Genomic DNA, 17,964 nt, shown 5'->3' with positions numbered 1-17,964 from the left:
ACTTGACCAAATCCAATGCTCCAATATGGGGAAGCTTCTCTGTTTGCTGTTTTTTTTTTTTTTTTGAAGTGCGGTGTCACAGTTCACCCATCTCTTCAACTACAAGAACGGCCCAGGAGTAGTCTTAGCTACCCTAATATGTACGTTACAGCAGGGCCCTTATTACACTTTCTCTTACAGGGCAATGGAAACCGTTTTGCCCATGCGATAAAGCAAGGTGCAAAAATGAATTCATGCCTAGCAGAGGATGGTTTCAATCCATCGACCTCTGGGTTATGGGCCCAGCACGCTTCCGCTGCGCCACTCTGCTTCTGTTTGTATTCAACCTTCAAGTTTAAGAAGGGTACATTAGTTGAAATAGTTACACTACTATCTATGTTACAGCAAGGCCCTAATGACACTTTCTCTTAAGGGGCTATGGCCGACAATTGGCCCATATGGTAAGCAAGGTATAAAAACCAACGTACACCTAGCAGAGGATGGTTTCGATCCATCGACCTCTGGGTTATGGGCCCAGCACGCTTCCGCTGCGCCACTCTGCTGCCATACAGTGAATGCTTCATTGTGGGAAAAAGTGGCGTTAAACTTCTTGGAGCAGACTTACTTCCTCACTCCACAAGACACACATACATCCCCATAAAATCATTTAGCAACAACTGCAGGCACAGTCTCTGTGGCGCAATCGGTTAGCGCGTTCGGCTGTTAACCGAAAGGTTGGTGGTTCAAGCCCACCCAGGGACGGCCTTTCCTTTTGTGTTCAACAGTTGTCCGAAGAGAACCCCAGATAGCCATGTAGATTCATTTGAGACACGTTGGAATCTCATTCACGTTCATGAAAAGGGTGAGCAGCATCAAGTTCATGTCTTAGTGATACAACAGACATCCCTGGCAGTGTCTGTGACCAAATGAAGTTTTCTGTACCCCAGAAGCAGCAGTAAAGTATTAGCCGGGGATCGAACCCAAAGCCTGGCGACGGCTGTCAAGCCAAAGAAAGGCAGTTCAAGCCCACCCAAGGACAGGCTCGCCTTAGTGCCTTGCTAGCTATTTGTTTAGAACATTATAGAGTGTCTGCATTAAGTGTTGACCATTTAGAAAGAACTTTAAGCTGGCGTAGAGTCTGCTGCACCGGAATGGAACCTCTCCAGAGACTGAGCAGGTGCAGGATGTCCTAACTGTTCAGAGATCTTGTCTTGGTCTTGTCTTCCATGGAATTGTAGGGTGCCAAAAGCAAGCTCACATGCGTTGGCCGGGAATCGAACCCGGGTCAACTGCTTGGAAGGCAGCTATGCTCACCACTATACCACCAACGCTACATGCTGAAACTCGCCTAGCATGTACCATTGCAATATACCCAAGAGAAAAATGAGCTTGCTTATTTGCCTACTTTGCTAGATGTAAGCAGTGGGACACATGGTGATACTGCTTACAGACTTCAATTCAAGACTTCAGAAAGATCATGTGCCCCCCTGGATGATGCTGGTGCAACACACACAGCAAAGGACAGCAATTTGAAGTCTGGAAGATTCCAGGGCAAGGGTGGGAAGGATGAAAAGCTAGGTGGCCATGCAACCATTCCTGCTAACCCAAAGCTTACTTGTGCCCTACAACACATTGGCTTAAGACTTGACCAAATCCAATGCTCCAATATGGGGAAGCTTCTCTGTTTGCTGTTTTTTTTTTTTTTTTTTTTTTTTTTAAGTGCGGTGTCACAGTTCACCCATCTCTTCAACTACAAGAACGGCCCAGGAGTAGTCTTAGCTACCCTAATATGTACGTTACAGCAGGGCCCTTATTACACTTTCTCTTACAGGGCAATGGAAACCGTTTTGCCCATGCGATAAAGCAAGGTGCAAAAATGAATTCATGCCTAGCAGAGGACGGTTTCGATCCATCGACCTCTGGGTTATGGGCCCAGCACGCTTTCGCTGCGCCACTCTGCTTCTGTTTGTATTCAACCTTCAAGTTTAAGAAGGGTACATTAGTTGAAATAGTTACACTACTATCTATGTTACAGCAAGGCCCTAATGACACTTTCTCTTAAGGGGCTATGGCCGACAATTGGCCCATATGGTAAGCAAGGTATAAAAACCAACGTACACCTAGCAGAGGATGGTTTCGATCCATCGACCTCTGGGTTATGGGCCCAGCACGCTTCCGCTGCGCCACTCTGCTGCCATACAGTGAATGCTTCATTGTGGGAAAAAGTGGCGTTAAACTTCTTGGAGCAGACTTACTTCCTCACTCCACAAGACACACATACATCCCCATAAAATCATTTAGCAACAACTGCAGGCACAGTCTCTGTGGCGCAATCGGTTAGCGCGTTCGGCTGTTAACCGAAAGGTTGGTGGTTCAAGCCCACCCAGGGACGGCCTTTCCTTTTGTGTTCAACAGTTGTCCGAAGAGAACCCCAGATAGCCATGTAGATTCATTTGAGACACGTTGGAATCTCATTCACGTTCATGAAAAGGGTGAGCAGCATCAAGTTCATGTCTTAGTGATACAACAGACATCCCTGGCAGTGTCTGTGACCAAATGAAGTTTTCTGTACCCCAGAAGCAGCAGTAAAGTATTAGCCGGGGATCGAACCCAAAGCCTGGCGACGGCTGTCAAGCCAAAGAAAGGCAGTTCAAGCCCACCCAAGGACAGGCTCGCCTTAGTGCCTTGCTAGCTATTTGTTTAGAACATTATAGAGTGTCTGCATTAAGTGTTGACCATTTAGAAAGAACTTTAAGCTGGCGTAGAGTCTGCTGCACCGGAATGGAACCTCTCCAGAGACTGAGCAGGTGCAGGATGTCCTAACTGTTCAGAGATCTTGTCTTGGTCTTGTCTTCCATGGAATTGTAGGGTGCCAAAAGCAAGCTCACATGCGTTGGCCGGGAATCGAACCCGGGTCAACTGCTTGGAAGGCAGCTATGCTCACCACTATACCACCAACGCTACATGCTGAAACTCGCCTAGCATGTACCATTGCAATATACCCAAGAGAAAAATGAGCTTGCTTATTTGCCTACTTTGCTAGATGTAAGCAGTGGGACACATGGTGATACTGCTTACAGACTTCAATTCAAGACTTCAGAAAGATCATGTGCCCCCCTGGATGATGCTTTTGCAACACACACAGCAAAGGACAGCAATTTGAAGTCTGGAAGATTCCAGGGCAAGGGTGGGAAGGATGAAAAGCTAGGTGGCCATGCAACCATTCCTGCTAACCCAAAGCTTACTTGTGCCCTACAACACATTGGCTTAAGACTTGACCAAATCCAATGCTCCAATATGGGGAAGCTTCTCTGTTTGCTTTTTTTTTTTTTTTTTTTTTTTTTTTAAGTGCGGTGTCACAGTTCACCCATCTCTTCAACTACAAGAACGGCCCAGGAGTAGTCTTAGCTACCCTAATATGTACGTTACAGCAGGGCCCTTATTACACTTTCTCTTACAGGGCAATGGAAACCGTTTTGCCCATGCGATAAAGCAAGGTGCAAAAATGAATTCATGCCTAGCAGCGGATGGTTTCGATCCATCGACCTCTGGGTTATGGGCCCAGCACGCTTCCGCTGCGCCACTCTGCTTCTGTTTGTATTCAACCTTCAAGTTTAAGAAGGGTACATTAGTTGAAATAGTTACACTACTATCTATGTTACAGCAAGGCCCTAATGACACTTTCTCTTAAGGGGCTATGGCCGACAATTGGCCCATATGGTAAGCAAGGTATAAAAACCAACGTACACCTAGCAGAGGATGGTTTCGATCCATCGACCTCTGGGTTATGGGCCCAGCACGCTTCCGCTGCGCCACTCTGCTGCCATACAGTGAATGCTTCATTGTGGGAAAAAGTGGCGTTAAACTTCTTGGAGCAGACTTACTTCCTCACTCCACAAGACACACATACATCCCCATAAAATCATTTAGCAACAACTGCAGGCACAGTCTCTGTGGCGCAATCGGTTAGCGCGTTCGGCTGTTAACCGAAAGGTTGGTGGTTCAAGCCCACCCAGGGACGGCCTTTCCTTTTGTGTTCAACAGTTGTCCGAAGAGAACCCCAGATAGCCATGTAGATTCATTTGAGACACGTTGGAATCTCATTCACGTTCATGAAAAGGGTGAGCAGCATCAAGTTCATGTCTTAGTGATACAACAGACATCCCTGGCAGTGTCTGTGACCAAATGAAGTTTTCTGTACCCCAGAAGCAGCAGTAAAGTATTAGCCGGGGATCGAACCCAAAGCCTGGCGACGGCTGTCAAGCCAAAGAAAGGCAGTTCAAGCCCACCCAAGGACAGGCTCGCCTTAGTGCCTTGCTAGCTATTTGTTTAGAACATTATAGAGTGTCTGCATTAAGTGTTGACCATTTAGAAAGAACTTTAAGCTGGCGTAGAGTCTGCTGCACCGGAATGGAACCTCTCCAGAGACTGAGCAGGTGCAGGATGTCCTAACTGTTCAGAGATCTTGTCTTGGTCTTGTCTTCCATGGAATTGTAGGGTGCCAAAAGCAAGCTCACATGCGTTGGCCGGGAATCGAACCCGGGTCAACTGCTTGGAAGGCAGCTATGCTCACCACTATACCACCAACGCTACATGCTGAAACTCGCCTAGCATGTACCATTGCAATATACCCAAGAGAAAAATGAGCTTGCTTATTTGCCTACTTTGCTAGATGTAAGCAGTGGGACACATGGTGATACTGCTTACAGACTTCAATTCAAGACTTCAGAAAGATCATGTGCCCCCCTGGATGATGCTGGTGCAACACACACAGCAAAGGACAGCAATTTGAAGTCTGGAAGATTCCAGGGCAAGGGTGGGAAGGATGAAAAGCTAGGTGGCCATGCAACCATTCCTGCTAACCCAAAGCTTACTTGTGCCCTACAACACATTGGCTTAAGACTTGACCAAATCCAATGCTCCAATATGGGGAAGCTTCTCTGTTTGCTTTTTTTTTTTTTTTAAGTGCGGTGTCACAGTTCACCCATCTCTTCAACTACAAGAACGGCCCAGGAGTAGTCTTAGCTACCCTAATATGTACGTTACAGCAGGGCCCTTATTACACTTTCTCTTACAGGGCAATGGAAACCGTTTTGCCCATGCGATAAAGCAAGGTGCAAAAATGAATTCATGCCTAGCAGCGGATGGTTTCGATCCATCGACCTCTGGGTTATGGGCCCAGCACGCTTCCGCTGCGCCACTCTGCTTCTGTTTGTATTCAACCTTCAAGTTTAAGAAGGGTACATTAGTTGAAATAGTTACACTACTATCTATGTTACAGCAAGGCCCTAATGACACTTTCTCTTAAGGGGCTATGGCCGACAATTGGCCCATATGGTAAGCAAGGTATAAAAACCAACGTACACCTAGCAGAGGATGGTTTCGATCCATCGACCTCTGGGTTATGGGCCCAGCACGCTTCCGCTGCGCCACTCTGCTGCCATACAGTGAATGCTTCATTGTGGGAAAAAGTGGCGTTAAACTTCTTGGAGCAGACTTACTTCCTCACTCCACAAGACACACATACATCCCCATAAAATCATTTAGCAACAACTGCAGGCACAGTCTCTGTGGCGCAATCGGTTAGCGCGTTCGGCTGTTAACCGAAAGGTTGGTGGTTCAAGCCCACCCAGGGACGGCCTTTCCTTTTGTGTTCAACAGTTGTCCGAAGAGAACCCCAGATAGCCATGTAGATTCATTTGAGACACGTTGGAATCTCATTCACGTTCATGAAAAGGGTGAGCAGCATCAAGTTCATGTCTTAGTGATACAACAGACATCCCTGGCAGTGTCTGTGACCAAATGAAGTTTTCTGTACCCCAGAAGCAGCAGTAAAGTATTAGCCGGGGATCGAACCCAAAGCCTGGCGACAGCTGTCAAGCCAAAGAAAGGCAGTTCAAGCCCACCCAAGGACAGGCTCGCCTTAGTGCCTTGCTAGCTATTTGTTTAGAACATTATAGAGTGTCTGCATTAAGTGTTGACCATTTAGAAAGAACTTTAAGCTGGCGTAGAGTCTGCTGCACCGGAATGGAACCTCTCCAGAGACTGAGCAGGTGCAGGATGTCCTAACTGTTCAGAGATCTTGTCTTGGTCTTGTCTTCCATGGAATTGTAGGGTGCCAAAAGCAAGCTCACATGCGTTGGCCGGGAATCAAACCCGGGTCAACTGCTTGGAAGGCAGCTATGCTCACCACTATACCACCAACGCTACATGCTGAAACTCGCCTAGCATGTACCATTGCAATATACCCAAGAGAAAAATGAGCTTGCTTATTTGCCTACTTTGCTAGATGTAAGCAGTGGGACACATGGTGATACTGCTTACAGACTTCAATTCAAGACTTCAGAAAGATCATGTGCCCCCCTGGATGATGCTGGTGCAACACACACAGCAAAGGACAGCAATTTGAAGTCTGGAAGATTCCAGGGCAAGGGTGGGAAGGATGAAAAGCTAGGTGGCCATGCAACCATTCCTGCTAACCCAAAGCTTACTTGTGCCCTACAACACATTGGCTTAAGACTTGACCAAATCCAATGCTCCAATATGGGGAAGCTTCTCTGTTTGCTGTTTTTTTTTTTTTTTGAAGTGCGGTGTCACAGTTCACCCATCTCTTCAACTACAAGAACGGCCCAGGAGTAGTCTTAGCTACCCTAATATGTACGTTACAGCAGGGCCCTTATTACACTTTCTCTTACAGGGCAATGGAAACCGTTTTGCCCATGCGATAAAGCAAGGTGCAAAAATGAATTCATGCCTAGCAGAGGATGGTTTCGATCCATCGACCTCTGGGTTATGGGCCCAGCACGCTTCCGCTGCGCCACTCTGCTTCTGTTTGTATTCAACCTTCAAGTTTAAGAAGGGTACATTAGTTGAAATAGTTACACTACTATCTATGTTACAGCAAGGCCCTAATGACACTTTCTCTTAAGGGGCTATGGCCGACAATTGGCCCATATGGTAAGCAAGGTATAAAAACCAACGTACACCTAGCAGAGGATGGTTTCGATCCATCGACCTCTGGGTTATGGGCCCAGCACGCTTCCGCTGCGCCACTCTGCTGCCATACAGTGAATGCTTCATTGTGGGAAAAAGTGGCGTTAAACTTCTTGGAGCAGACTTACTTCCTCACTCCACAAGACACACATACATCCCCATAAAATCATTTAGCAACAACTGCAGGCACAGTCTCTGTGGCGCAATCGGTTAGCGCGTTCGGCTGTTAACCGAAAGGTTGGTGGTTCAAGCCCACCCAGGGACGGCCTTTCCTTTTGTGTTCAACAGTTGTCCGAAGAGAACCCCAGATAGCCATGTAGATTCATTTGAGACACGTTGGAATCTCATTCACGTTCATGAAAAGGGTGAGCAGCATCAAGTTCATGTCTTAGTGATACAACAGACATCCCTGGCAGTGTCTGTGACCAAATGAAGTTTTCTGTACCCCAGAAGCAGCAGTAAAGTATTAGCCGGGGATCGAACCCAAAGCCTGGCGACAGCTGTCAAGCCAAAGAAAGGCAGTTCAAGCCCACCCAAGGACAGGCTCGCCTTAGTGCCTTGCTAGCTATTTGTTTAGAACATTATAGAGTGTCTGCATTAAGTGTTGACCATTTAGAAAGAACTTTAAGCTGGCGTAGAGTCTGCTGCACCGGAATGGAACCTCTCCAGAGACTGAGCAGGTGCAGGATGTCCTAACTGTTCAGAGATCTTGTCTTGGTCTTGTCTTCCATGGAATTGTAGGGTGCCAAAAGCAAGCTCACATGCGTTGGCCGGGAATCAAACCCGGGTCAACTGCTTGGAAGGCAGCTATGCTCACCACTATACCACCAACGCTACATGCTGAAACTCGCCTAGCATGTACCATTGCAATATACCCAAGAGAAAAATGAGCTTGCTTATTTGCCTACTTTGCTAGATGTAAGCAGTGGGACACATGGTGATACTGCTTACAGACTTCAATTCAAGACTTCAGAAAGATCATGTGCCCCCCTGGATGATGCTGGTGCAACACACACAGCAAAGGACAGCAATTTGAAGTCTGGAAGATTCCAGGGCAAGGGTGGGAAGGATGAAAAGCTAGGTGGCCATGCAACCATTCCTGCTAACCCAAAGCTTACTTGTGCCCTACAACACATTGGCTTAAGACTTGACCAAATCCAATGCTCCAATATGGGGAAGCTTCTCTGTTTGCTGTTTTTTTTTTTTTTTGAAGTGCGGTGTCACAGTTCACCCATCTCTTCAACTACAAGAACGGCCCAGGAGTAGTCTTAGCTACCCTAATATGTACGTTACAGCAGGGCCCTTATTACACTTTCTCTTACAGGGCAATGGAAACCGTTTTGCCCATGCGATAAAGCAAGGTGCAAAAATGAATTCATGCCTAGCAGAGGATGGTTTCGATCCATCGACCTCTGGGTTATGGGCCCAGCACGCTTCCGCTGCGCCACTCTGCTTCTGTTTGTATTCAACCTTCAAGTTTAAGAAGGGTACATTAGTTGAAATAGTTACACTACTATCTATGTTACAGCAAGGCCCTAATGACACTTTCTCTTAAGGGGCTATGGCCGACAATTGGCCCATATGGTAAGCAAGGTATAAAAACCAACGTACACCTAGCAGAGGATGGTTTCGATCCATCGACCTCTGGGTTATGGGCCCAGCACGCTTCCGCTGCGCCACTCTGCTGCCATACAGTGAATGCTTCATTGTGGGAAAAAGTGGCGTTAAACTTCTTGGAGCAGACTTACTTCCTCACTCCACAAGACACACATACATCCCCATAAAATCATTTAGCAACAACTGCAGGCACAGTCTCTGTGGCGCAATCGGTTAGCGCGTTCGGCTGTTAACCGAAAGGTTGGTGGTTCAAGCCCACCCAGGGACGGCCTTTCCTTTTGTGTTCAACAGTTGTCCGAAGAGAACCCCAGATAGCCATGTAGATTCATTTGAGACACGTTGGAATCTCATTCACGTTCATGAAAAGGGTGAGCAGCATCAAGTTCATGTCTTAGTGATACAACAGACATCCCTGGCAGTGTCTGTGACCAAATGAAGTTTTCTGTACCCCAGAAGCAGCAGTAAAGTATTAGCCGGGGATCGAACCCAAAGCCTGGCGACGGCTGTCAAGCCAAAGAAAGGCAGTTCAAGCCCACCCAAGGACAGGCTCGCCTTAGTGCCTTGCTAGCTATTTGTTTAGAACATTATAGAGTGTCTGCATTAAGTGTTGACCATTTAGAAAGAACTTTAAGCTGGCGTAGAGTCTGCTGCACCGGAATGGAACCTCTCCAGAGACTAAGCAGGTGCAGGATGTCCTAACTGTTCAGAGATCTTGTCTTGGTCTTGTCTTCCATGGAATTGTAGGGTGCCAAAAGCAAGCTCACATGCGTTGGCCGGGAATCAAACCCGGGTCAACTGCTTGGAAGGCAGCTATGCTCACCACTATACCACCAACGCTACATGCTGAAACTCGCCTAGCATGTACCATTGCAATATACCCAAGAGAAAAATGAGCTTGCTTATTTGCCTACTTTGCTAGATGTAAGCAGTGGGACACATGGTGATACTGCTTACAGACTTCAATTCAAGACTTCAGAAAGATCATGTGCCCCCCTGGATGATGCTGGTGCAACACACACAGCAAAGGACAGCAATTTGAAGTCTGGAAGATTCCAGGGCAAGGGTGGGAAGGATGAAAAGCTAGGTGGCCATGCAACCATTCCTGCTAACCCAAAGCTTACTTGTGCCCTACAACACATTGGCTTAAGACTTGACCAAATCCAATGCTCCAATATGGGGAAGCTTCTCTGTTTGCTGTTTTTTTTTTTTTTTTTTTTTTTTTTAAGTGCGGTGTCACAGTTCACCCATCTCTTCAACTACAAGAACGGCCCAGGAGTAGTCTTAGCTACCCTAATATGTACGTTACAGCAGGGCCCTTATTACACTTTCTCTTACAGGGCAATGGAAACCGTTTTGCCCATGCGATAAAGCAAGGTGCAAAAATGAATTCATGCCTAGCAGCGGATGGTTTCGATCCATCGACCTCTGGGTTATGGGCCCAGCACGCTTCCGCTGCGCCACTCTGCTTCTGTTTGTATTCAACCTTCAAGTTTAAGAAGGGTACATTAGTTGAAATAGTTACACTACTATCTATGTTACAGCAAGGCCCTAATGACACTTTCTCTTAAGGGGCTATGGCCGACAATTGGCCCATATGGTAAGCAAGGTATAAAAACCAACGTACACCTAGCAGAGGATGGTTTCGATCCATCGACCTCTGGGTTATGGGCCCAGCACGCTTCCGCTGCGCCACTCTGCTGCCATACAGTGAATGCTTCATTGTGGGAAAAAGTGGCGTTAAACTTCTTGGAGCAGACTTACTTCCTCACTCCACAAGACACACATACATCCCCATAAAATCATTTAGCAACAACTGCAGGCACAGTCTCTGTGGCGCAATCGGTTAGCGCGTTCGGCTGTTAACCGAAAGGTTGGTGGTTCAAGCCCACCCAGGGACGGCCTTTCCTTTTGTGTTCAACAGTTGTCCGAAGAGAACCCCAGATAGCCATGTAGATTCATTTGAGACACGTTGGAATCTCATTCACGTTCATGAAAAGGGTGAGCAGCATCAAGTTCATGTCTTAGTGATACAACAGACATCCCTGGCAGTGTCTGTGACCAAATGAAGTTTTCTGTACCCCAGAAGCAGCAGTAAAGTATTAGCCGGGGATCGAACCCAAAGCCTGGCGACGGCTGTCAAGCCAAAGAAAGGCAGTTCAAGCCCACCCAAGGACAGGCTCGCCTTAGTGCCTTGCTAGCTATTTGTTTAGAACATTATAGAGTGTCTGCATTAAGTGTTGACCATTTAGAAAGAACTTTAAGCTGGCGTAGAGTCTGCTGCACCGGAATGGAACCTCTCCAGAGACTGAGCAGGTGCAGGATGTCCTAACTGTTCAGAGATCTTGTCTTGGTCTTGTCTTCCATGGAATTGTAGGGTGCCAAAAGCAAGCTCACATGCGTTGGCCGGGAATCAAACCCGGGTCAACTGCTTGGAAGGCAGCTATGCTCACCACTATACCACCAACGCTACATGCTGAAACTCGCCTAGCATGTACCATTGCAATATACCCAAGAGAAAAATGAGCTTGCTTATTTGCCTACTTTGCTAGATGTAAGCAGTGGGACACATGGTGATACTGCTTACAGACTTCAATTCAAGACTTCAGAAAGATCATGTGCCCCCCTGGATGATGCTGGTGCAACACACACAGCAAAGGACAGCAATTTGAAGTCTGGAAGATTCCAGGGCAAGGGTGGGAAGGATGAAAAGCTAGGTGGCCATGCAACCATTCCTGCTAACCCAAAGCTTACTTGTGCCCTACAACACATTGGCTTAAGACTTGACCAAATCCAATGCTCCAATATGGGGAAGCTTCTCTGTTTGCTTTTTTTTTTTTTTTTTTTTTTTTTTAAGTGCGGTGTCACAGTTCACCCATCTCTTCAACTACAAGAACGGCCCAGGAGTAGTCTTAGCTACCCTAATATGTACGTTACAGCAGGGCCCTTATTACACTTTCTCTTACAGGGCAATGGAAACCGTTTTGCCCATGCGATAAAGCAAGGTGCAAAAATGAATTCATGCCTAGCAGAGGATGGTTTCGATCCATCGACCTCTGGGTTATGGGCCCAGCACGCTTCCGCTGCGCCACTCTGCTTCTGTTTGTATTCAACCTTCAAGTTTAAGAAGGGTACATTAGTTGAAATAGTTACACTACTATCTATGTTACAGCAAGGCCCTAATGACACTTTCTCTTAAGGGGCTATGGCCGACAATTGGCCCATATGGTAAGCAAGGTATAAAAACCAACGTACACCTAGCAGAGGATGGTTTCGATCCATCGACCTCTGGGTTATGGGCCCAGCACGCTTCCGCTGCGCCACTCTGCTGCCATACAGTGAATGCTTCATTGTGGGAAAAAGTGGCGTTAAACTTCTTGGAGCAGACTTACTTCCTCACTCCACAAGACACACATACATCCCCATAAAATCATTTAGCAACAACTGCAGGCACAGTCTCTGTGGCGCAATCGGTTAGCGCGTTCGGCTGTTAACCGAAAGGTTGGTGGTTCAAGCCCACCCAGGGACGGCCTTTCCTTTTGTGTTCAACAGTTGTCCGAAGAGAACCCCAGATAGCCATGTAGATTCATTTGAGACACGTTGGAATCTCATTCACGTTCATGAAAAGGGTGAGCAGCATCAAGTTCATGTCTTAGTGATACAACAGACATCCCTGGCAGTGTCTGTGACCAAATGAAGTTTTCTGTACCCCAGAAGCAGCAGTAAAGTATTAGCCGGGGATCGAACCCAAAGCCTGGCGACGGCTGTCAAGCCAAAGAAAGGCAGTTCAAGCCCACCCAAGGACAGGCTCGCCTTAGTGCCTTGCTAGCTATTTGTTTAGAACATTATAGAGTGTCTGCATTAAGTGTTGACCATTTAGAAAGAACTTTAAGCTGGCGTAGAGTCTGCTGCACCGGAATGGAACCTCTCCAGAGACTGAGCAGGTGCAGGATGTCCTAACTGTTCAGAGATCTTGTCTTGGTCTTGTCTTCCATGGAATTGTAGGGTGCCAAAAGCAAGCTCACATGCGTTGGCCGGGAATCGAACCCGGGTCAACTGCTTGGAAGGCAGCTATGCTCACCACTATACCACCAACGCTACATGCTGAAACTCGCCTAGCATGTACCATTGCAATATACCCAAGAGAAAAATGAGCTTGCTTATTTGCCTACTTTGCTAGATGTAAGCAGTGGGACACATGGTGATACTGCTTACAGACTTCAATTCAAGACTTCAGAAAGATCATGTGCCCCCCTGGATGATGCTGGTGCAACACACACAGCAAAGGACAGCAATTTGAAGTCTGGAAGATTCCAGGGCAAGGGTGGGAAGGATGAAAAGCTAGGTGGCCATGCAACCATTCCTGCTAACCCAAAGCTTACTTGTGCCCTACAACACATTGGCTTAAGACTTGACCAAATCCAATGCTCCAATATGGGGAAGCTTCTCTGTTTGCTTTTTTTTTTTTTTTTTTTTTTTAAGTGCGGTGTCACAGTTCACCCATCTCTTCAACTACAAGAACGGCCCAGGAGTAGTCTTAGCTACCCTAATATGTACGTTACAGCAGGGCCCTTATTACACTTTCTCTTACAGGGCAATGGAAACCGTTTTGCCCATGCGATAAAGCAAGGTGCAAAAATGAATTCATGCCTAGCAGCGGATGGTTTCGATCCATCGACCTCTGGGTTATGGGCCCAGCACGCTTCCGCTGCGCCACTCTGCTTCTGTTTGTATTCAACCTTCAAGTTTAAGAAGGGTACATTAGTTGAAATAGTTACACTACTATCTATGTTACAGCAAGGCCCTAATGACACTTTCTCTTAAGGGGCTATGGCCGACAATTGGCCCATATGGTAAGCAAGGTATAAAAACCAACGTACACCTAGCAGAGGATGGTTTCGATCCATCGACCTCTGGGTTATGGGCCCAGCACGCTTCCGCTGCGCCACTCTGCTGCCATACAGTGAATGCTTCATTGTGGGAAAAAGTGGCGTTAAACTTCTTGGAGCAGACTTACTTCCTCACTCCACAAGACACACATACATCCCCATAAAATCATTTAGCAACAACTGCAGGCACAGTCTCTGTGGCGCAATCGGTTAGCGTGTTCGGCTGTTAACCGAAAGGTTGGTGGTTCAAGCCCACCCAGGGACGGCCTTTCCTTTTGTGTTCAACAGTTGTCCGAAGAGAACCCCAGATAGCCATGTAGATTCATTTGAGACACGTTGGAATCTCATTCACGTTCATGAAAAGGGTGAGCAGCATCAAGTTCATGTCTTAGTGATACAACAGACATCCCTGGCAGTGTCTGTGACCAAATGAAGTTTTCTGTACCCCAGAAGCAGCAGTAAAGTATTAGCCGGGGATCGAACCCAAAGCCTGGCGACGGCTGTCAAGCCAAAGAAAGGCAGTTCAAGCCCACCCAAGGACAGGCTCGCCTTAGTGCCTTGCTAGCTATTTGTTTAGAACATTATAGAGTGTCTGCATTAAGTGTTGACCATTTAGAAAGAACTTTAAGCTGGCGTAGAGTCTGCTGCACCGGAATGGAACCTCTCCAGAGACTGAGCAGGTGCAGGATGTCCTAACTGTTCAGAGATCTTGTCTTGGTCTTGTCTTCCATGGAATTGTAGGGTGCCAAAAGCAAGCTCACATGCGTTGGCCGGGAATCAAACCCGGGTCAACTGCTTGGAAGGCAGCTATGCTCACCACTATACCACCAACGCTACATGCTGAAACTCGCCTAGCATGTACCATTGCAATATACCCAAGAGAAAAATGAGCTTGCTTATTTGCCTACTTTGCTAGATGTAAGCAGTGGGACACATGGTGATACTGCTTACAGACTTCAATTCAAGACTTCAGAAAGATCATGTGCCCCCCTGGATGATGCTGGTGCAACACACACAGCAAAGGACAGCAATTTGAAGTCTGGAAGATTCCAGGGCAAGGGTGGGAAGGATGAAAAGCTAGGTGGCCATGCAACCATTCCTGCTAACCCAAAGCTTACTTGTGCCCTACAACACATTGGCTTAAGACTTGACCAAATCCAATGCTCCAATATGGGGAAGCTTCTCTGTTTGCTTTTTTTTTTTTTTTTTTTTTTTTTTAAGTGCGGTGTCACAGTTCACCCATCTCTTCAACTACAAGAACGGCCCAGGAGTAGTCTTAGCTACCCTAATATGTACGTTACAGCAGGGCCCTTATTACACTTTCTCTTACAGGGCAATGGAAACCGTTTTGCCCATGCGATAAAGCAAGGTGCAAAAATGAATTCATGTCTAGCAGCGGATGGTTTCGATCCATCGACCTCTGGGTTATGGGCCCAGCACGCTTCCGCTGCGCCACTCTGCTTCTGTTTGTATTCAACCTTCAAGTTTAAGAAGGGTACATTAGTTGAAATAGTTACACTACTATCTATGTTACAGCAAGGCCCTAATGACACTTTCTCTTAAGGGGCTATGGCCGACAATTGGCCCATATGGTAAGCAAGGTATAAAAACCAACGTACACCTAGCAGAGGATGGTTTCGATCCATCGACCTCTGGGTTATGGGCCCAGCACGCTTCCGCTGCGCCACTCTGCTGCCATACAGTGAATGCTTCATTGTGGGAAAAAGTGGCGTTAAACTTCTTGGAGCAGACTTACTTCCTCACTCCACAAGACACACATACATCCCCATAAAATCATTTAGCAACAACTGCAGGCACAGTCTCTGTGGCGCAATCGGTTAGCGCGTTCGGCTGTTAACCGAAAGGTTGGTGGTTCAAGCCCACCCAGGGACGGCCTTTCCTTTTGTGTTCAACAGTTGTCCGAAGAGAACCCCAGATAGCCATGTAGATTCATTTGAGACACGTTGGAATCTCATTCACGTTCATGAAAAGGGTGAGCAGCATCAAGTTCATGTCTTAGTGATACAACAGACATCCCTGGCAGTGTCTGTGACCAAATGAAGTTTTCTGTACCCCAGAAGCAGCAGTAAAGTATTAGCCGGGGATCGAACCCAAAGCCTGGCGACGGCTGTCAAGCCAAAGAAAGGCAGTTCAAGCCCACCCAAGGACAGGCTCGCCTTAGTGCCTTGCTAGCTATTTGTTTAGAACATTATAGAGTGTCTGCATTAAGTGTTGACCATTTAGAAAGAACTTTAAGCTGGCGTAGAGTCTGCTGCACCGGAATGGAACCTCTCCAGAGACTGAGCAGGTGCAGGATGTCCTAACTGTTCAGAGATCTTGTCTTGGTCTTGTCTTCCATGGAATTGTAGGGTGCCAAAAGCAAGCTCACATGCGTTGGCCGGGAATCAAACCCGGGTCAACTGCTTGGAAGGCAGCTATGCTCACCACTATACCACCAACGCTACATGCTGAAACTCGCCTAGCATGTACCATTGCAATATACCCAAGAGAAAAATGAGCTTGCTTATTTGCCTACTTTGCTAGATGTAAGCAGTGGGACACATGGTGATACTGCTTACAGACTTCAATTCAAGACTTCAGAAAGATCATGTGCCCCCCTGGATGATGCTGGTGCAACACACACAGCAAAGGACAGCAATTTGAAGTCTGGAAGATTCCAGGGCAAGGGTGGGAAGGATGAAAAGCTAGGTGGCCATGCAACCATTCCTGCTAACCCAAAGCTTACTTGTGCCCTACAACACATTGGCTTAAGACTTGACCAAATCCAATGCTCCAATATGGGGAAGCTTCTCTGTTTGCTGTTTTTTTTTTTTTTTTTTTGAAGTGCGGTGTCACAGTTCACCCATCTCTTCAACTACAAGAACGGCCCAGGAGTAGTCTTAGCTACCCTAATATGTACGTTACAGCAGGGCCCTTATTACACTTTCTCTTACAGGGCAATGGAAACCGTTTTGCCCATGCGATAAAGCAAGGTGCAAAAATGAATTCATGCCTAGCAGAGGATGGTTTCGATCCATCGACCTCAGGGTTATGGGCCCAGCACGCTTCCGCTGCGCCACTCTGCTTCTGTTTGTATTCAACCTTCAAGTTTAAGAAGGGTACATTAGTTGAAATAGTTACACTACTATCTATGTTACAGCAAGGCCCTAATGACACTTTCTCTTAAGGGGCTATGGCCGACAATTGGCCCATATGGTAAGCAAGGTATAAAAACCAACGTACACCTAGCAGAGGATGGTTTCGATCCATCGACCTCTGGGTTATGGGCCCAGCACGCTTCCGCTGCGCCACTCTGCTGCCATACAGTGAATGCTTCATTGTGGGAAAAAGTGGCGTTAAACTTCTTGGAGCAGACTTACTTCCTCACTCCACAAGACACACATACATCCCCATAAAATCATTTAGCAACAACTGCAGGCACAGTCTCTGTGGCGCAATCGGTTAGCGCGTTCGGCTGTTAACCGAAAGGTTGGTGGTTCAAGCCCACCCAGGGACGGCCTTTCCTTTTGTGTTCAACAGTTGTCCGAAGAGAACCCCAGATAGCCATGTAGATTCATTTGAGACACGTTGGAATCTCATTCACGTTCATGAAAAGGGTGAGCAGCATCAAGTTCATGTCTTAGTGATACAACAGACATCCCTGGCAGTGTCTGTGACCAAATGAAGTTTTCTGTACCCCAGAAGCAGCAGTAAAGTATTAGCCGGGGATCGAACCCAAAGCCTGGCGACGGCTGTCAAGCCAAAGAAAGGCAGTTCAAGCCCACCCAAGGACAGGCTCGCCTTAGTGCCTTGCTAGCTATTTGTTTAGAACATTATAGAGTGTCTGCATTAAGTGTTGACCATTTAGAAAGAACTTTAAGCTGGCGTAGAGTCTGCTGCACCGGAATGGAACCTCTCCAGAGACTGAGCAGGTGCAGGATGTCCTAACTGTTCAGAGATCTTGTCTTGGTCTTGTCTTCCATGGAATTGTAGGGTGCCAAAAGCAAGCTCACATGTGTTGGCCGGGAATCAAACCCGGGTCAACTGCTTGGAAGGCAGCTATGCTCACCACTATACCACCAACGCTACATGCTGAAACTCGCCTAGCATGTACCATTGCAATATACCCAAGAGAAAAATGAGCTTGCTTATTTGCCTACTTTGCTAGATGTAAGCAGTGGGACACATGGTGATACTGCTTACAGACTTCAATTCAAGACTTCAGAAAGATCATGTGCCCCCCTGGATGATGCTGGTGCAACACACACAGCAAAGGACAGCAATTTGAAGTCTGGAAGATTCCAGGGCAAGGGTGGGAAGGATGAAAAGCTAGGTGGCCATGCAACCATTCCTGCTAACCCAAAGCTTACTTGTGCCCTACAACACATTGGCTTAAGACTTGACCAAATCCAATGCTCCAATATGGGGAAGCTTCTCTGTTTGCTTTTTTTTTTTTTTTTTTTTTTTTTTTAAGTGCGGTGTCACAGTT

At 46.9% G+C, this 17,964-nt stretch overlaps 35 non-coding genes across 35 annotated transcripts; 11 read left to right on the top strand and 24 right to left on the bottom strand.

Annotated features, from left to right (window-relative positions):
• Nucleotides 1-470: 470 nt before the first annotated feature.
• Nucleotides 471-542, bottom strand: TRNAM-CAU (transfer RNA methionine (anticodon CAU)). The gene has a single exon. It is a non-coding gene; the product is annotated as a tRNA-Met (tRNA).
• Nucleotides 543-667: 125 nt separating this feature from the next.
• On the top strand, nt 668-741 carry TRNAN-GUU (transfer RNA asparagine (anticodon GUU)). Its single transcript has one exon. It is a non-coding gene; the product is annotated as a tRNA-Asn (tRNA).
• A 497-nt stretch (nt 742-1,238) lies between these two features.
• TRNAG-UCC (transfer RNA glycine (anticodon UCC)) lies at nt 1,239-1,310 on the bottom strand. The gene has a single exon. It is a non-coding gene; the product is annotated as a tRNA-Gly (tRNA).
• Nucleotides 1,311-2,100: 790 nt separating this feature from the next.
• Nucleotides 2,101-2,172, bottom strand: TRNAM-CAU (transfer RNA methionine (anticodon CAU)). Its single transcript has one exon. It is a non-coding gene; the product is annotated as a tRNA-Met (tRNA).
• Nucleotides 2,173-2,297: 125 nt separating this feature from the next.
• On the top strand, nt 2,298-2,371 carry TRNAN-GUU (transfer RNA asparagine (anticodon GUU)). The gene has a single exon. It is a non-coding gene; the product is annotated as a tRNA-Asn (tRNA).
• Nucleotides 2,372-2,868: 497 nt separating this feature from the next.
• On the bottom strand, nt 2,869-2,940 carry TRNAG-UCC (transfer RNA glycine (anticodon UCC)). The gene has a single exon. It is a non-coding gene; the product is annotated as a tRNA-Gly (tRNA).
• Nucleotides 2,941-3,729: 789 nt separating this feature from the next.
• On the bottom strand, nt 3,730-3,801 carry TRNAM-CAU (transfer RNA methionine (anticodon CAU)). Its single transcript has one exon. It is a non-coding gene; the product is annotated as a tRNA-Met (tRNA).
• Nucleotides 3,802-3,926: 125 nt separating this feature from the next.
• On the top strand, nt 3,927-4,000 carry TRNAN-GUU (transfer RNA asparagine (anticodon GUU)). The gene has a single exon. It is a non-coding gene; the product is annotated as a tRNA-Asn (tRNA).
• A 497-nt stretch (nt 4,001-4,497) lies between these two features.
• TRNAG-UCC (transfer RNA glycine (anticodon UCC)) lies at nt 4,498-4,569 on the bottom strand. The gene has a single exon. It is a non-coding gene; the product is annotated as a tRNA-Gly (tRNA).
• A 777-nt stretch (nt 4,570-5,346) lies between these two features.
• On the bottom strand, nt 5,347-5,418 carry TRNAM-CAU (transfer RNA methionine (anticodon CAU)). Its single transcript has one exon. It is a non-coding gene; the product is annotated as a tRNA-Met (tRNA).
• A 125-nt stretch (nt 5,419-5,543) lies between these two features.
• TRNAN-GUU (transfer RNA asparagine (anticodon GUU)) lies at nt 5,544-5,617 on the top strand. Its single transcript has one exon. It is a non-coding gene; the product is annotated as a tRNA-Asn (tRNA).
• A 497-nt stretch (nt 5,618-6,114) lies between these two features.
• Nucleotides 6,115-6,186, bottom strand: TRNAG-UCC (transfer RNA glycine (anticodon UCC)). The gene has a single exon. It is a non-coding gene; the product is annotated as a tRNA-Gly (tRNA).
• A 548-nt stretch (nt 6,187-6,734) lies between these two features.
• On the bottom strand, nt 6,735-6,806 carry TRNAM-CAU (transfer RNA methionine (anticodon CAU)). Its single transcript has one exon. It is a non-coding gene; the product is annotated as a tRNA-Met (tRNA).
• Nucleotides 6,807-6,966: 160 nt separating this feature from the next.
• Nucleotides 6,967-7,038, bottom strand: TRNAM-CAU (transfer RNA methionine (anticodon CAU)). Its single transcript has one exon. It is a non-coding gene; the product is annotated as a tRNA-Met (tRNA).
• Nucleotides 7,039-7,163: 125 nt separating this feature from the next.
• On the top strand, nt 7,164-7,237 carry TRNAN-GUU (transfer RNA asparagine (anticodon GUU)). The gene has a single exon. It is a non-coding gene; the product is annotated as a tRNA-Asn (tRNA).
• A 497-nt stretch (nt 7,238-7,734) lies between these two features.
• Nucleotides 7,735-7,806, bottom strand: TRNAG-UCC (transfer RNA glycine (anticodon UCC)). The gene has a single exon. It is a non-coding gene; the product is annotated as a tRNA-Gly (tRNA).
• A 548-nt stretch (nt 7,807-8,354) lies between these two features.
• Nucleotides 8,355-8,426, bottom strand: TRNAM-CAU (transfer RNA methionine (anticodon CAU)). The gene has a single exon. It is a non-coding gene; the product is annotated as a tRNA-Met (tRNA).
• Nucleotides 8,427-8,586: 160 nt separating this feature from the next.
• Nucleotides 8,587-8,658, bottom strand: TRNAM-CAU (transfer RNA methionine (anticodon CAU)). The gene has a single exon. It is a non-coding gene; the product is annotated as a tRNA-Met (tRNA).
• Nucleotides 8,659-8,783: 125 nt separating this feature from the next.
• Nucleotides 8,784-8,857, top strand: TRNAN-GUU (transfer RNA asparagine (anticodon GUU)). Its single transcript has one exon. It is a non-coding gene; the product is annotated as a tRNA-Asn (tRNA).
• Nucleotides 8,858-9,354: 497 nt separating this feature from the next.
• TRNAG-UCC (transfer RNA glycine (anticodon UCC)) lies at nt 9,355-9,426 on the bottom strand. Its single transcript has one exon. It is a non-coding gene; the product is annotated as a tRNA-Gly (tRNA).
• A 790-nt stretch (nt 9,427-10,216) lies between these two features.
• TRNAM-CAU (transfer RNA methionine (anticodon CAU)) lies at nt 10,217-10,288 on the bottom strand. Its single transcript has one exon. It is a non-coding gene; the product is annotated as a tRNA-Met (tRNA).
• A 125-nt stretch (nt 10,289-10,413) lies between these two features.
• On the top strand, nt 10,414-10,487 carry TRNAN-GUU (transfer RNA asparagine (anticodon GUU)). Its single transcript has one exon. It is a non-coding gene; the product is annotated as a tRNA-Asn (tRNA).
• A 497-nt stretch (nt 10,488-10,984) lies between these two features.
• On the bottom strand, nt 10,985-11,056 carry TRNAG-UCC (transfer RNA glycine (anticodon UCC)). Its single transcript has one exon. It is a non-coding gene; the product is annotated as a tRNA-Gly (tRNA).
• A 556-nt stretch (nt 11,057-11,612) lies between these two features.
• Nucleotides 11,613-11,684, bottom strand: TRNAM-CAU (transfer RNA methionine (anticodon CAU)). Its single transcript has one exon. It is a non-coding gene; the product is annotated as a tRNA-Met (tRNA).
• Nucleotides 11,685-11,844: 160 nt separating this feature from the next.
• On the bottom strand, nt 11,845-11,916 carry TRNAM-CAU (transfer RNA methionine (anticodon CAU)). Its single transcript has one exon. It is a non-coding gene; the product is annotated as a tRNA-Met (tRNA).
• A 125-nt stretch (nt 11,917-12,041) lies between these two features.
• On the top strand, nt 12,042-12,115 carry TRNAN-GUU (transfer RNA asparagine (anticodon GUU)). Its single transcript has one exon. It is a non-coding gene; the product is annotated as a tRNA-Asn (tRNA).
• A 497-nt stretch (nt 12,116-12,612) lies between these two features.
• Nucleotides 12,613-12,684, bottom strand: TRNAG-UCC (transfer RNA glycine (anticodon UCC)). The gene has a single exon. It is a non-coding gene; the product is annotated as a tRNA-Gly (tRNA).
• A 785-nt stretch (nt 12,685-13,469) lies between these two features.
• On the bottom strand, nt 13,470-13,541 carry TRNAM-CAU (transfer RNA methionine (anticodon CAU)). Its single transcript has one exon. It is a non-coding gene; the product is annotated as a tRNA-Met (tRNA).
• Nucleotides 13,542-13,666: 125 nt separating this feature from the next.
• TRNAN-GUU (transfer RNA asparagine (anticodon GUU)) lies at nt 13,667-13,740 on the top strand. The gene has a single exon. It is a non-coding gene; the product is annotated as a tRNA-Asn (tRNA).
• A 497-nt stretch (nt 13,741-14,237) lies between these two features.
• On the bottom strand, nt 14,238-14,309 carry TRNAG-UCC (transfer RNA glycine (anticodon UCC)). Its single transcript has one exon. It is a non-coding gene; the product is annotated as a tRNA-Gly (tRNA).
• A 788-nt stretch (nt 14,310-15,097) lies between these two features.
• TRNAM-CAU (transfer RNA methionine (anticodon CAU)) lies at nt 15,098-15,169 on the bottom strand. Its single transcript has one exon. It is a non-coding gene; the product is annotated as a tRNA-Met (tRNA).
• A 125-nt stretch (nt 15,170-15,294) lies between these two features.
• Nucleotides 15,295-15,368, top strand: TRNAN-GUU (transfer RNA asparagine (anticodon GUU)). The gene has a single exon. It is a non-coding gene; the product is annotated as a tRNA-Asn (tRNA).
• Nucleotides 15,369-15,865: 497 nt separating this feature from the next.
• On the bottom strand, nt 15,866-15,937 carry TRNAG-UCC (transfer RNA glycine (anticodon UCC)). Its single transcript has one exon. It is a non-coding gene; the product is annotated as a tRNA-Gly (tRNA).
• Nucleotides 15,938-16,721: 784 nt separating this feature from the next.
• On the bottom strand, nt 16,722-16,793 carry TRNAM-CAU (transfer RNA methionine (anticodon CAU)). Its single transcript has one exon. It is a non-coding gene; the product is annotated as a tRNA-Met (tRNA).
• Nucleotides 16,794-16,918: 125 nt separating this feature from the next.
• Nucleotides 16,919-16,992, top strand: TRNAN-GUU (transfer RNA asparagine (anticodon GUU)). The gene has a single exon. It is a non-coding gene; the product is annotated as a tRNA-Asn (tRNA).
• Nucleotides 16,993-17,964: the final 972 nt, after the last annotated feature.

The sequence above is a fragment of the Hyperolius riggenbachi genome, chromosome 4 (assembly GCF_040937935.1).
Source record: "Hyperolius riggenbachi isolate aHypRig1 chromosome 4, aHypRig1.pri, whole genome shotgun sequence".
NCBI classification, from domain to species: Eukaryota; Metazoa; Chordata; class Amphibia; order Anura; family Hyperoliidae; genus Hyperolius; species Hyperolius riggenbachi.
The sequence above is the reverse complement of the archived record's forward strand: the minus strand, read 5'-3'. Positions and strand labels throughout refer to the sequence as shown.